A 14,874-nucleotide genomic window follows, 5' to 3' on the forward strand; every position below is an offset into this window, starting at 1 on the left:
TTCAGAAAATTACTTTTATTTGGTCAGTTCTCTAATGCTTCCTAAAGTGTTTTCCCATTTATAGAGCACCTTCACGTAGATGAATTCATCTTCCCAACAAAGCGATGGGGTCACCAGCACACAGGTTCAGCTGCTGACTCGAATCAGGCTGGAACTCAGGTCTGACTCTTAGCCCAGGGCCCTCTGCCCTACACCAAGTTGGAACCCACGGACCACAGGCTCTCCATGTGAGCAAAACAAAGATAACCTGCCAAAATAATCCAGAAACAGAGGTCGAAGCAACGTTGTCATGTGACACAGTCGGTTCCCAGTGGATCGACACGAACCAGTAAAGGGTTAGCAGAAGAGGCCAGAGTTACCTGGTCTACAGGGGAATGTTGTCCCCACAGGATACATTCACACAAGAAAGTGTCTCCTCCTGGACTTTGGATGTGAAATCGTCTTGGAGGCTTGCAGACGCGGTTGTGTCTGGGATCCACTGAAGGAGTCTCGATCCGCCAGTGGGTGGCGCCTGGGCTAGGAGGGGCAGCAGGTGGAGCTGCCGTCTGGTCTGGGAGGGACCCTCTGGGAGAACCAAGACAAAGTGCAGAAAAGAAGCCAGCGGCAGGGCGGAGGCTGCTCGGGAGGGGCAGAGGCAGGCGGCCCAAGGACTGAGCAGACGGGGAGGAGGGGGTTTGGTCCGGCCAGGGTGGATGGTCCAGGAGCAGTGCCCGGAGCAGCAGGTCCAGGGACCTGCCAGGCAGAGTCGGGTGCTGCTTGTCTGCCGCGGGGCAGGTCCAGGGCTCAGTCACTCATTCTCACAACACAGCTCTGGACCAATGACAGCTGTCAGTCTAATGCCAAGTCTTCACGCGTAAGTAAACGTACTTTAAGACCATAGGGTCAATCTCCTCTTGCTCAGAATTGTTTTGTTCCAAAACTTAAAAAAAAAAAGTTTCAAGTCCATGTAGAAGAACTGATTTTTTCAAAAGAAGAATTTGAGTAGGGAAGGAAACAAAGGGGCAGTTGAAAAGTAGCTACGACCCGCCCGGCAGAGGCGACGAGGATGTGTTTCGATAGACAGTGATGAGGGGTGGCGGTAAGTGCGTCTCTGACGTTCTTGGCTGGAGTAAACCTGGCAGAGGTGCCGAATCAGTAGCCCTGCCCTCCCCCTCCGACTTCTGTGAGTGTAAACCTCAGAGGCCAGAGAGCAGGGAGCACGACGCTCTCCGGAGGTTTGGAAACTGGCCTGACTCGCGCCTCCTGGGTGGCGAGGACGCTTGCCCCAGCTGCGTGTCTCTCTCTGATCGCAGCACTTGACAACTGTCAATGTTTGGAAAGAAAAGTTTTCAAAATTACTTCGAGCTTATATTTATGTACTTGTCAAAAGAGGGCAAGCCAAAAAGACCAGCTGTGGAACTTCTCCAGTGATAGCACCTTTTTCTTATTTCCATATTTTAGGAGATGCTTATTTTTAACGTGTCTTTGCTGCCTGGACTCTGCTCTGCAGACGTCGCTGTAAAACCACATGCTTTCACAGAACATGCGTGAGACACACACTGTCTTTCAGTGACTGTTGTCATAGCTGCTCAGCAAAAATCAGAGAGAATGTTCTACAGGCATTTTCTCAGGAACCAGTGGGGTTTAAGTGGGTGCGTCAGCCTCCTTCCTGCTCTCAGCTCTCACTTCGGAGGTTGGGCCTAATCAGAATTATTTATTATTTCAATTTTTTTTCCTGAAATGCTGGCAGGTGTCGTTGGGTGAACCCCCTTCCTGGCTGCATCCTCCGTCAGGGCCAGTGTGATTTCTCCAGTCCTCAGTTTACTAGGCCTCAAAATAGGGACAGAATTTCTCAGAATTTCAATGTTTTGTAATGTATCAGATGTAGAGTCATTGAAAGAGAAAAGTATCTTTGTGTGTGTGGCCTTGGGGGAAATTTGAATTATTGCAATTATCTCTTCTCTTCCATGTCCTCCCCGTTTCCAGCTTAAAGGAGCTCAGGAGGTGGGGGGTGAACTTACTAACAACACCTTCCTTTACTCAAAACTTTGCCAGAATGAGGTCTTGGGATAGCTTACCCCAAAGCCCCAGCTTCTAACCCACTTCTCACTTTTCTTAGGTTCATTAGAGCTGAAGATTCTAGAAATTTATTTTAAGTGCTGCCTCATGTAGGGGCTGTGTGTGTATTTGGCCAAGTAGGTGTTTGTAACGAACGCCCAGGGAAAGCCCTCACCCCAGACAGATCGTGGGCCCCTGGAAACAACTAGGCACCCAGGTGAGGCCGAATGTTTCCATCTCCAGGAAGATGTGTGCTGTCCCTCTTGCAATTAAGAGGTCCCTGGGCTTCTCTGAATAGTGGCAACAACTGTCATTTAATGCACACAAAAGGAGACAGGCTTTTTTTTCACTGTAGCAAAGATTTCAGTAGGCCACGGGGGATTCTGGGGAGTTTCAAACCTTTTTCCCCTTTGCATTTCATGTCACACTGCGCATGTTTCGTCATGAGTGTTTTACATGCTAACAGAAAACGTAGCCTGTCTTACAGGACAGACCCCGCTGGTGGCCAGGTTGGACATGGGTGATCATGCGTGCAGACTGTTTTCCACGGAAAGCTACACACCAGCACTGACCAAGCAGCCCGCCGTGTTGCAGCAGGTGCTAACAGACGTCGCAGCTGTCTGACTGGCAAAAACACTGTGGGCTTGCTCTAACGGTCATTTGGGTCGGTGGAATGTGGGGAGTCTGACCTCTGCTTTCAGGAGACTGCTGCCCAGAGTCACAGGGCATCGCGGGGACCAGGCTGACCACCTGTCTGATTCTCTCCTTCTGCAGTACTTTTACCCTCCTGTTGTTTTTTTCCTCATGTTTTTTAAAAAACAGCTCTACTGAAGTCTAATTTACATACCATACATATCACCCGTCTAAAGTGTGCCATGAGTTCAAGAACTCCACCTAGTGTGCAGCTGTCACCCTACCCAGACTCAGACGTTTTCATCACCCCACGCCCCGCCCCTTCCACCCCCGACACCGACAACCATGATCCACGCTCCTTCTGTCAGTTTGCCCCAGGACAGTTTGTATGGGCTGAACCATACAGTGTGTGGTCTTTTGTGTCTGGCATCGTGCACCAGCGTAAAGTGTGGGAGCACCATCCATGTGGGGCATGTGTTGCTGTTTCCTTTTTACTGAACAGCTGGTTTGTTTTTTTACTGGAGTCGAGGGTTCACCAGTGGTTCTCCACTGGGACCAGTGGTGGGACATCTGGGGGCATTTTGATGGTCACACGGGGTGGGGCTGCTGCTGGCGTCTGGCACATGGAGGCCAGCGATGCTGGAACACAGGGCCCCACAACAAACAACTACCTGTCTCAGAATGTCAGTGGTGCTGAAGCTGAGGATCCCAGGCTAGGCTTCTCGGAGTTTCCATTGCTGTCGAGGCCCCTGTTTAAGACCAACTGGCGCACAGTGGGACTCTTCCCTCCTGCCCGACTACGTATTACTGAACTGGGGTTCTGTTTGTCTGATTTATGTGTGTGTAAAATATGAATTCATTTGTGAAACTGATAATCGTTTTTTACCATTTGGGAAAATTTTGGAATCTCGCAAAATATTATTCAGTAGGTTGCACCGTCCACCAAAGAGAAAGGTGAGGAAAAAGAGTATACAATTCTTATCCCCTGGTTGAGATCTCAGTATAGCCTGGTTCTGAAAACTTAGCGACAGAAAAGTAGCAGATGTCTTGGCTTGTGCCGCTTAAATTCCAGGAGCTGCAGCAGCCACTGGGCGGCTTATAATACAGGCATCTAATGAAGGACATTAAGTTCATTCAGCAACAAATTGCACCATAATTTTTGTGGAATGGGGTCCAATATTATGTACTCTGGTTATATTTTTCCAGTTCAGCTTCAAATTTTGAAGCTGCTGTTATTCTTAACATCAATGAAGCAATTTTATGTGGGGCGGAGGTTAAAAGAAACAGATATAAAGAAAACAACACTAAAGAAGTTCTTCTCACCAGCATAAAACCCTTCTTGAGAACAGGAAGAGACCAGCCAGAGTTAAAACACTTTGTTTTTGAGGCCAGGGATTCCCTGACTGCTGGACTTTCCTCCAGGGAGGTTGAGGTGCCAAGAGGTGGAATGCTCTCTCCTGGTTCTTTTAAGCTTTGTGTGATGATGAATAAGAAACAAGGTTTTCTGAAGCTGATAACGTTAAGAGGAGACTGAACTGCTATGAGCTGGTGAACCATCCTTGGCAGAGGGCACCTTTGGGAATTTGACAAATAAACAGTGTGTTTCAACTGCCTGGGCGACTTCTCCTCACCCTGACAGCTCTTTTGTCCCAGTGGGCAGCTCCAGCCCAGCCCCCAGAGAGGGAGCGGCTGGTGGGGAGTGCGGACTGTGTGTAGGCTGGGAGCAGGCAGAACGGGGTCTCCCACAGTCTGACGTCCGGTGTCACCCGAGTCTCCTCAGCACCTCCTGCCAAAACTGATGGTAAACCGCATCAGAAATACATGATGGAAGTAAACTGGGCAAGATATATACCTACACCTGTGCGGGTGCACACATGCAACACACATACATGACACGCACACACGTACACGTAGGCGCCTGCACATACAGTACATGCACACGCTACACACATGCCCCCCCCACAGCACAGGGTGCACACACACACGCACATTCCTCAGAATCACTGTGAGCACTTTGTAGACATTTATTCATCACTGCCAGATAGTTATTTTGTGTCTGTGTTACAGGTGAGAACACTTAGGCTCAGAGAGGTTAAGTAATTTGATCAGGGCCACGCAGCTGGTGCATAGTAGCAATTAGAAGGAGGTTTTCTCTAAATCCAAATTCCAAAGAGAGAAGCAGTGCAAGAGAAAATCTCGCCTGTAGAAAGCTGTCACTCCAACACAAAAAGACCAGTGGTGTGGGAGTGAGGGAGATGCCTAGGCAGAGCTGAGGCGGTGGAAACATGCGTATACCATCATAATGTGGAAGCATCTGTCGACACCCACAGAGAGCACAGCAGCAGGAGTGCCCTTGACGTGAGTGCTGGGTGACGGCGATCGGCGTGCGGCGGGCTCCTGGACGGAGACGTGTACCAGGTAGCGGCGGCGCTGGGTGTGTGTTGGGGGCGTGGCAGGGGCACGTGGGAAATCTCTGTGCCTGTCGGGAACCTAAAACTACTCTAAAAAAAGAAAGTCTGTAAAAATAAGAAGACGTAGCCCCACACTCAGTGTTCCAGCTCAGCTGTTTCAACACCGCTTACAGAAGATTCAACCTGGTCGATCAACTGCCTGAATTAGACGCTCAGGAATGTGCTAACCCTTTGTCTGTCTCTCTCTCTTAAAATAAAAGTAGCTTTTTTCTAAAGATTAAAGTGACATATGCTAACTACTGAAATAGTCCATATGTGTATGAAATATTTTTAAAAGTAAGAATTACCTTCACCTCTTCATCTAGAGATAAGCAACCTTAATGTCTCCTGAATACTCCTTTTGCTGTGTCTCTAGGCAGATTGGATAGATGGATGGTAGGTAGGTGGTAGGTGGGTGGTAGATAGACAGTAGGTGGGTGGTAGGTAGGCAGTAGGTGGGTGGTGGATAGATGGTAGGCAGATGGTAGTATTACCGAGTCCAAACGCGTTCTACTTGCCACACGACAGGCCAACAAATTGGAAGACGAGGTGTTGGGGCAAGGAATAGCGACTTTGTTCAGAAAGCCGGCAGACCGAGAGGATGGCAGACTAATGTCTTAGAGAACCATCCTCCTCGGGTCAGAATACAGGCTCCTTTTATACAAAAAAAAAAAAAAAAAAAGGAGGGGGAGGGGATGTGATTGGTTGTTGCAAACTTCTTGCTGCAGGAATTCTTTGTTCTTGCAGTTGTCCATGTGGGCCAGGTCATGGTGATCCCGCAAAACTTCCAACAAAACAAACGTTATTCTCTCTTCTGCAACTTGTTATCTTTACCTGAGTGCAGAGCCAGCAAGACTGAGCCTAGAAAACAGGGCACAGGGTTAAAGCCAAAGGAAAAGATCTAATACGGAGTCAGATTTGGTCTTTTCTGTTACAGTAGGTAGGTGGGAGGTAGGCGGGAGGTAGGCGGGAGGTAGGCGGTGGATAGAGAGGCTCGGTAGAGGTATATGCACGGTGCTGTGGTATAGACACTGTCATGGAGCAGGTGTTTTACTCACGTGTGGGTTGACATTCTGTATCAATACATCGAATTCTACACCATCATTACAAAGGCCACCCTGATTCATGACTATGATCGATTTGACCTATATGCCCTTTTTTTTTCCCAAGTCCTCTTGTCGGGGGAGGGCAGGGCAAAGAGACCTCAAAAGCCCGACATTGGGGTAAAAGATGTCTTTGAGAAAGGAATCAACTGACACTGTCGACATGGAACAACCCTTCAGGAAGCCAAGACCTTTTAATATCTGATTACTTGAAACTCTAGAGCTTTCTTCAGCCTAAGGTCTTTAAGCCCAGCTGGGTCTGACAGAGCCTGGATTTGACACCAGAACTCGTACAGTGCGTGCAGGTGACCTGAGCCCACACTGTCCCAGGAGAGTCCCTCTGTTCTGCATGGACGCGCCCTCCTCACCTGGAGGCCCTGCCACGTCCTGAGCGGCTCCCTGATCCTGGATACACCCTGGCATCTAGTGTTTGATCGGATTGCTTCCATCAGTGCGTCCCTGCTCTGTGCTGAACGCGAGACAAGAAGACAGTCTCTCTTTGTGACGTTGAGATCAGGGCCAAATTTTCAGTGCCTGCTCCTTCACTCAGCAAGTGTTAACTGAACACCTACTGTGTGCTGGGCAGTCTTCTAGGTCCAGGGAGACACCAGCACACCAGACAGGCATGAACGCTGTTCGAGGGGTGAGAAAGACGAGCCACAAACACCTCGTGCTCACATTTCTGCAAGCCTGAGTGAGATTTTCTCCTTAAAATGATTTTCCAGAAGGGCCGTCATGGCTCAAAGGGGCTCCTTCTCATTCTTAGGTCTTCTCTGGAGACCTTTTATTTTGTAAATAAGACAATTTCAATTGCTATTATGTTTAAATGACATCAGTGAGCCACCCCACACTTGGCAGACTCTGGCCTCCATATTCAAACACCACCTCCTCTAATGAAGAGCACGGAACTCTGCCCAGAGCTTCCCAGCCCTCACCCTGCTGCTCTCAGGGAGAAGAGGAGCTGAGGGCAGACCTGTTCCTCATTCTCTCCGTCAGGGAGCGTGGAGGGTGGCACCACCACCCCGTCCCGCGTCACCCAGGTCAGGGGCTCTGGTCGCTCCCCCCTCAGACTCTGGAAATTTGCTCGGTCAGTTAGAAACATGCATCCAAGGGGGAGGGTACAGCGCAGGGGTAGAGCGTGTGCTCAGCACACACGAGGTCCTGGGCTCTGTCCCCCAGACCTGCATCAAAACAAGCAGATAAACCTATAGTTATCCCCCCCCCCAAGAAATAACTGAAAAAGGGGAAAATCCATTTCTTAAGAAAAAAGAAAGAAAGAAAGAGAGAGAGAGAGAGAAAGAAAGAAAAGAAGGAAAGGAAGGAAGGAAGGAAGGAAGGAAGGAAGGAAGGAAGGAAGGAAGGAAGGAAGGAAGGAGCGTCCAGGACCCACCCTGGAGGTGGCCTTGACCCATCTCCGCGCTGCGCTGGGTCTGAAGCAGAAAGGCCCCGCCAGCCCGGCCCTGACCTGGGCTGTGCAGGGTGCGGGTCCTGACCCCAGGGCCGCCACCGACCTGCCCTGCGGGCAGGGCCCCACCGCAGCTTCAGGAAGGAGCCGTCAGGGCTGCTGAGTAGCGCTCTGCACCCTGAGTCGTGGATGTTAGCCGCCGGCGCTCCGGGCTCCACTGGCTTTTTAAACAAGATGCAAGACATACAGGGTGCAGCGCAACAAAGAGCCTGGCTCCCACAACGAGAACTGGTATTTTGTATTTTGTAATGCTTATTTTTCCTATAAAAGAGAAAAAACATTGCAAATGTAATTTCTAGAATCCTTTAAAAACAAGCAAAACATATCATTTACTGTTCACAGACGCACGTACAAGGGCTACAAATAAGTAAGAAGTGCCTCTGGGCGGGCCTGGGGGGACCGCTAAGTGGACACGTCCTCTCCTGCCCCCACAGACAGCAAGATTCACCTGGAATCCACAGGGTCTTCTGGAAGGTCCATGTGGTCCTCATTAGAGGCTTTCAGCTCCCTGGGAAAGGCTGTGTGGCCTGTGGGCAACAGGATGTAAGGGAACATTTGGCAGAGCCTGGTGGCCACCAACATGCCCTTTCTGAGTCTCCTGGGTGCTTCCCTCCCCGGACGACTTGCTGACCCTCAGGGCACGTGCCCTGTGGCCTCCTTGCTTCTGCACAGCTGTCCACTCAGGCTGGCCCGCCCCAGCTCATTTAGGGTTGGGGGGGGAGCTGTCTGGGAGGACTCCTGAGGACTCCTCGCCCCTCCCTGAGTCCTTTCCTGGATACATCCCTGTTGCACCCACAGAACTCTGTCTTGCAGAAGCCGCTCCTCATTTCCCTCATCACACGGTACCATACAGTGTGTGTGCACGCGTTGCGTGCATGTGCGTACATGAGAGCTCTGTGAAGCCAGAGTGATGTCTTACTCAGCTCAGGACTCCAGCTTCCTACACACTGTCCAGCACGGGCTATTGAACAGATCATTCATGCAGAGTGTGGGGTTTGGGAGAGTCTCCGGACTGTGTGCTCCGGACTTCTCCATAACCACAGGGATAGATCTGTAGCTGGCACCTGGGGTAAAGCACACTTCTGATGTGGGGTTAGGGAGGGTGGGCACTTGCTGCGTTAGCTCGACTGGGCTGCTGCGCAAACTACCACAAATGGGGAGGCTAGCAGCAGACCTGGGCTTCTCACAGTTCTGGAGGCGGAGGTCCGGACCTCAGCCCCACAGACCTTGTATCTGTCTTCCCACCATGTCCTCATGTGGAGGGAGGGGTGGGAGCTCTCTGGGGTCCCTTCTACAGGGACTGCAATCCCTGATCAGGATCCTCAGGACCTGATCACCTCCCAAAGCCCCACCTCCTACCCCATCCCTTGAGGGTTAAGAGTCTCCACACGTGGACTTTGTGGGGACACATTCAGTCTACAGCATCTACGTTTCAAATAGCCTCTTTGAGAATCTCGAATGTAAGGGGCTGGTTTCTTGTGAGGTTAGCACTGCATGATTTTACTCTGGAAAGGCCGCTGACAGCGCCTGTTCTCGGGCGGGGGGGGAGGAACGGCTCTTTTTCACTAGTTTTCATTCACACTCTGTGGGGGCCTTCTGTTTAACACCAGCAGTGGTTACCTGCAAACCCGCTTGAGGGGCTCTGGCAGCACCCATGGCAGTCACCATTAGGACCCTCCCGGTGATCATGGAGCTGGACGACCATGCGGCCACTGCCACTCCCTGGGCTAAGCGTGAGTTCAGCTCATTTTTAAAATTTTAGGTTAAAACACACAGAAATCCCACTCCTGGTCACACATCTGGAGGGAACTTTAATTCGAAAAGACCTGCACCCCGAAGTTCACAGCAGCACCATGTACAACAGCCAAGACGCGGAAACAGCCTTGATGTCCATTGACAGGCGACTGGATAAAGACGTTGCGGCACATTTATGCAACGGAGTGCTGCTCGGCCATAAAACATAATAAAATAATGCCATTTGCAGCGACATGGATGGACCTGGAGATCATCATAGTAAGTGAAGTAAGCCAGAAGGAGAAAGAAAAATGCCACATGACATCACTCACATGTGGAATCTTAAAAAAAGAAAAGAAACAAAAAGGACGCTAATGAACTCATCTACAAAACAGAAACAGACTCGCAGACACAGTAAACAATTTTATGGTTACCAGGGGAAAAAGGGTGGGAAGGGATAAATTTAAGAGTTTGAGACTTGCAAAGGCTAACCACTATATATAAAACTAGATAAAAAACAAGTTTCTTCTGTACAGCACAAGGAACTACATTCAATATCTTGTAATAACCTTTAATGGAAAAGTATATGAAAATGAATATATGTATGTATATGCATGACTGGGACACTGTGCTGCACACCAGAAACGGGCACACTGTAACCGACCGCACTTCAATTAAAATAGATAAATAAATAAATAAAAATAAAACACATGGAAACAGAAGTTCTGATGTGTCTGCTGCTGGACCCGTGGTTACCCCGGCCGCAGCAGGTGTTAGGTACCCAGACACTGAAGGCTTATTGAAGGAGAAAAAGGATTCGGACCACAGTCATCTTCATGAATCCAAGGCTGACGTGATGGCAGGTGACAGACGTCCGGGGGAGCTGAGCCTCATGGTCTGTCTTCTCGAGACCCAGCTCCCACTGGTCTGGGGGGGAGTCAGACAGCTCCCCAGACTCCCACACGTGCCCCCCCCCCCAAGTCTAGACAACTTCCCCGTAAACTGAGAGGGGTTTACAGAGTGTCTAGTATCCAGTTTGGGGGCCTTCAGATATGCAGACTTCTCTAAGAAAGAGTTGTGGTTACGTTTTCCCGAATAAGGCTCAAGGTACGGAAGCAGCGATGGTGACAGCAGCAGGGACAGCAGCAGGGACAACACCCCCGAGTGCCCACCACTGACGTAGACGTAACCTCGTCTCATCTGAACAGCAGCCTGGGTAAAGCCTTCATGCTCCAGCTGCTCTTAGACCCGAGTCTGAGCTCCCCGACGTGCCCGACAACTCCATCCGCAGCATCTGGCCACCTGGCCCTGCTCCCCACGCATGCATCCTGGGGCCCCCTACCGGCCCTGCACTTGTCCTGGGGAACAGCTGCCTCCCCACCCCGGGCAAGGGTTCCTGTGCTGTATTTGCTCAGTCAGCCCTTGACGGCCTCTGTCTTGGAGCCAGAAGGAAGGATGTTCTCAGGAAGCACAGGAATCAAGGGGGCTCAGACGTCCACCGGCTGCAGCCCCAGTGGCCAAAGCGGGAGTGAGCTCAGCACAGGATAAGTGGTGGCGTTGGACCCGCATGCGCAGGATGACTTGAACGTGCAGGTCCGCGCTGGCGGAGAAGTGCAAGCCCACCGTGAGGAGGGCGTCCTCTGGCTCAGGGCCCCGCGCACGGCCCGTCCAGCGCGGAGCATGCCCTGGTGCGCGCTCAGTCACCAGGGGCTCAGGGAGGCGCTGCGTCGGCACCCCGGACTCGGCGCAGGATGAAGCTGGGGGTGAGGGACTGCCTCGGGCCGGCCTGGGATGTGAACTCGGGGGCCTGTCTTTAACTGCTTTTCCTGCCACTGCCCTCAAAGGCGAGGCCGAAGGCCCACCCCACTTCCAAGCCGTCGTCTCCCCAAGTGTGCCGGGAGCCAGGACGGACACAGCACGGCGTGGGAGTCCCTGAAAGCTCCGCTCCTCGCTGGGACACCGGGGCCACGGCTGCAGTGCGTTCACTGGGTCCGCCTGGGCTCCCGGGGCAGCTGCGGCCGACGGGGACAATTTTGGCCTCACTTACACCTCTGACTGTTAGGGGATCTCGAAAGGATAAAGATAACGGAATGTGTCAGACGAATTCGACAGCAAGGTTTAGCAGCAGGACCCACGCTGCCTGCCCCACCCCTCAGAGTCAGCCCTGCCCCACGTGCTCTCGGGCCGATCACCCGCCCTGCCCCGAGCAGCTCACCTCCTGCCTCTCGCTGCTGGTGTACACGTTTGGCACGTGTGTGCAGAAGAGACTCCTCAGGATCCGCGTCAGTTTGCACCTTGGGGACCAGGCTTACTGACGTCCTGCGATACGTGCATCCCTGTGTCCTGGCTGCCGAGTGCACTCGGTTCTGTGGAGTGATGTACAGGCTCCGGGATTCCGTCTCCTTCAGAGCTATTTATAGAAAGATGAGGGCAGAGACATGATTCCTGGTTTCAGGCTCCCCAGGCTGGCAGAAGCTGGAATTGCTTCAAAGCCCCAATTGCTTCTGTGGCCAACTTGCCAGCACCATCTCCTGAGTGATGAGAGCCCCAAAACAAAGGGAGACAACCTCTGCTCCTCTGAGCTGAGCAGGCGCTGCGGGGCCGGACAAGAGGGCCTTGCTCTCCCGGGGCAGCGTCTCCACCAGGAGGTGGCGGTTGGGGTGCAACTGTGGTGGTGAAACAGAGACTGGAAAACCGGGCCAAGGTCAGGCACAGCCTGACCCACAGCCTGTTCTGAGTAATGCGCCGGCATGGCGGGCTCTGGCTGTGGGCACGCGGCTCATCCCAGGTGGGAGCAGGGGGCTGCCAGACGAGCCTGAGGCTGGTGGGGCCAGAAGACAGGGGAGGGTTTGAGAAAGAGAGGCGTGTGGCACAGACACCGGCCCGAAGGAGCTCCCAGCAGCCAAAGCTGGACTGATACGAGCGTCCCGGTGGACAGAGCCTCTAACCCAGAAACGAGTGGCGCTGCGTTCTAAACCCCAGGACGACACGAATGCCCGTGTGTCCACAGTGACGCAAACAAGCAAAGAAGCAGGCGAACAAACGGCAGCGAAGGATTTAAGTTAACAAGTGTGGAAGAAACAAGGAAAACACCGAGTCATCAAAAGGCAAACACTACAGCAAGAACCGTCGCAGGACAGACCCACTGGCGACACAAAAATCACTGTGCTCAGCTTCGAGGAAAAACAGGGTATTTTCATAGTCTCACCTTGTCTCCCCCAAGAGATTGACCAGTTAGAAAAAGAGAAATAGTGTTTATTACAGTCTTTACAGTTGAGGAAGCCCGCAGCCCCGGGAACCAAGGAAGGAAGGAAACCATGGGCCCCACACACCCTGCTGGACGCTCGGAGGACAAGTGCCGTTTCCTGGGACTCCTGCCAAAAGCGGGTCACCCCCACTGATCAACACCGAGGAGACGTCAGACAAGGCCGCACTCTGAAACTTTCCACAAGGCCGCTGCCAGAAGCCTCGGGTGTCAAGGACACGAAAGGCAAGCAAGGACTGAGAGCTGCCGCCCAAAAATTCCAGCAGCTGCCCTCCTGAGAACAGAGGCCAGGCCTGATTCAGGGAGCTGCTCTTCAGCCGGAGCCGGGCGTCGCCGGGGGGGCCGAAGAGCCCCGCAGATCCTGCCCCGTTTCTCCACAGAGACGAGACCGAGGATGAGGGAAAAGCGTCCGAACTCGGCCAACGGAGATGGACAGTTAGGGCAGTGCAAACTCAAATTCCTCGTTTAAAAAATTCTGTCTCAATTTGAAAAATTGTCTGAATTCTCTACTTCACGTTGCCTCCAGATAGCTTACCTCATGCAGAGCACTAAGGCCTGGGAAAATGATAAAGAACTGGAAACGTGACCCTCATTGCTGGGACTCAGGGGGAAATAAGGTCACAAGAGAAATACACAAGTCGAAGCTGAAACCCGTGCCCACGATCAGTAACCACACACTTCCCTCAACAACAGTGCTCGGTGCAAGTCTAACCTTTGCCTCTAAATGGTGATGGTTTGAGGAGAGCTGTCCACTTACCCACGCCTCCTCTCACAGCCTAGTGGAGTGCCTTGTGTACTGCAAAAGGTACTAAAAAATATTTGTTGCATGAATAACCTGTCTTACAGTTTTTAAGAATGCCTGTAATGAATGGATAAAGGAATGTGTATAGATACACAGAGTACCGTTTGATCGTAAAGAAAGAAAGACGCCCTGTCATCTGCGCCCATGTGGATGGACCTCGAGGACATTGTTCTCAGTGACACAGGCAGGCACAGAAGGACAAACCCTGTGTGACCTCACTTGCATGCAGAATCTCAGACAGGCGCACTCGGAGAAGCAGAGGGTGCAGGCGTGGCTGCAAGGGGCTGGGGGAGGACGGGGGCCGCGGTCGGAGGACAGCGCTGCACTGACGCCGGAGGACGGGCTCAGCTTGGGGCCTGCAGCTCACATGCTGGGCTGCACACCTACACTTGGCTAAGAGGACAGAATTGCCACACGACAACAACAGCAGTGATTTAAAAGGGGTGGGAGGGAACTCTGGGAGGCGATGGATGTGTTCGTGGCCTTGATGGTGGTGATGTTCCACGGATTAAACTCATCCCCAAACTCAGGTTACATACATTAAGTGCATCCAGCTTCTTACGTGTCAATCATACCTCAGTAACGTGGTTTGAAATCTAAAAAAATAATTAATTAATTTTTAAAAACAACGCCCACAGATATCGCCTGAACGCAGACAGAACTTCCACCAAGCCCAGAGACAGCCCCTTAACGACGAGTGAGATGGAAGGGCCAGGCCGGAGGAGGCAGCTGCAGGCTGCGGCTGAACGCGTTAAGTTCGGGCCGGGAGGAGAGTGTTCTGGAACGGAGAGAGACCTGCCTTTTGCTGCTAAAGACACAGCATTTGAATCACAGGTAGAGTGGGTGAGGGAGAGGTAAGAGGCTGCAGTAGGAGGGGGTGCTTTTTGGTTGAAGGGGCAGGACAGGCCACTGGGCCACTGGTTATGAGGGTAACTGGTGTCGTGCAGATAAACGTCTCTGAATGTTCATCTGGGTTGATTCAAAAGCATTGGGAGGCCTAGAGATTCTGAGAAGGAGGAGAGGAATTTGGTGAGGCACAACGGAATACAAACGCGGTGATTACAGTGGGGGAAGCCCCTGAAGACGGGACGGGGAGGCCAGTCGTGGAGAAGGGGCTGGTCAGAGGAGCTGAGAGGCCTAAGGCTCAGAAAGGGGGTGAGACTGTTGGATTTCGGCGAGAAGGAGGTCACCAGTGGAGGTGTTCAGCTGAAAATGTGTTGAGGGCAGGAACCCTGCTCTGATACAGCTTTGGTTTCCAGAGGAATCTTTGAAATCCGACAATGGAGCTCTATGCCTCCCAGCCAGACTTCAAGCAACCCAGAGAAAGACACCAGTGTGAAAATAAAGACATGTTTGAGGAGCGAAGCTCACAGCCAAGAGGAAGA

At 51.9% G+C, this 14,874-nt stretch overlaps 3 long non-coding RNA genes across 3 annotated transcripts; 1 reads left to right on the plus strand and 2 right to left on the minus strand.

Moving 5' to 3' along the window:
• On the minus strand, window positions 1–846 carry LOC116658134. The gene is made up of 2 exons (XR_004313301.1): window positions 360–846; window positions 1–247 (listed from the first exon to the last, which is right to left on the minus strand). It is a non-coding gene; the product is annotated as an uncharacterized LOC116658134 (long non-coding RNA).
• A 5,074-nt stretch (window positions 847–5,920) lies between these two features.
• LOC116658133 lies at window positions 5,921–12,113 on the minus strand. The gene is made up of 4 exons (XR_004313300.1): window positions 11,638–12,113; window positions 8,137–8,215; window positions 7,614–7,949; window positions 5,921–5,981 (listed from the first exon to the last, which is right to left on the minus strand). It is a non-coding gene; the product is annotated as an uncharacterized LOC116658133 (long non-coding RNA).
• A 1,025-nt stretch (window positions 12,114–13,138) lies between these two features.
• On the plus strand, window positions 13,139–14,874 carry LOC116658135. The gene is made up of 3 exons (XR_004313302.1): window positions 13,139–13,492; window positions 14,128–14,323; window positions 14,749–14,874. It is a non-coding gene; the product is annotated as an uncharacterized LOC116658135 (long non-coding RNA).

This window comes from Camelus ferus, chromosome 20, assembly GCF_009834535.1.
Source record: "Camelus ferus isolate YT-003-E chromosome 20, BCGSAC_Cfer_1.0, whole genome shotgun sequence".
In the NCBI taxonomy this organism is placed as follows: Eukaryota; Metazoa; Chordata; class Mammalia; order Artiodactyla; family Camelidae; genus Camelus; species Camelus ferus.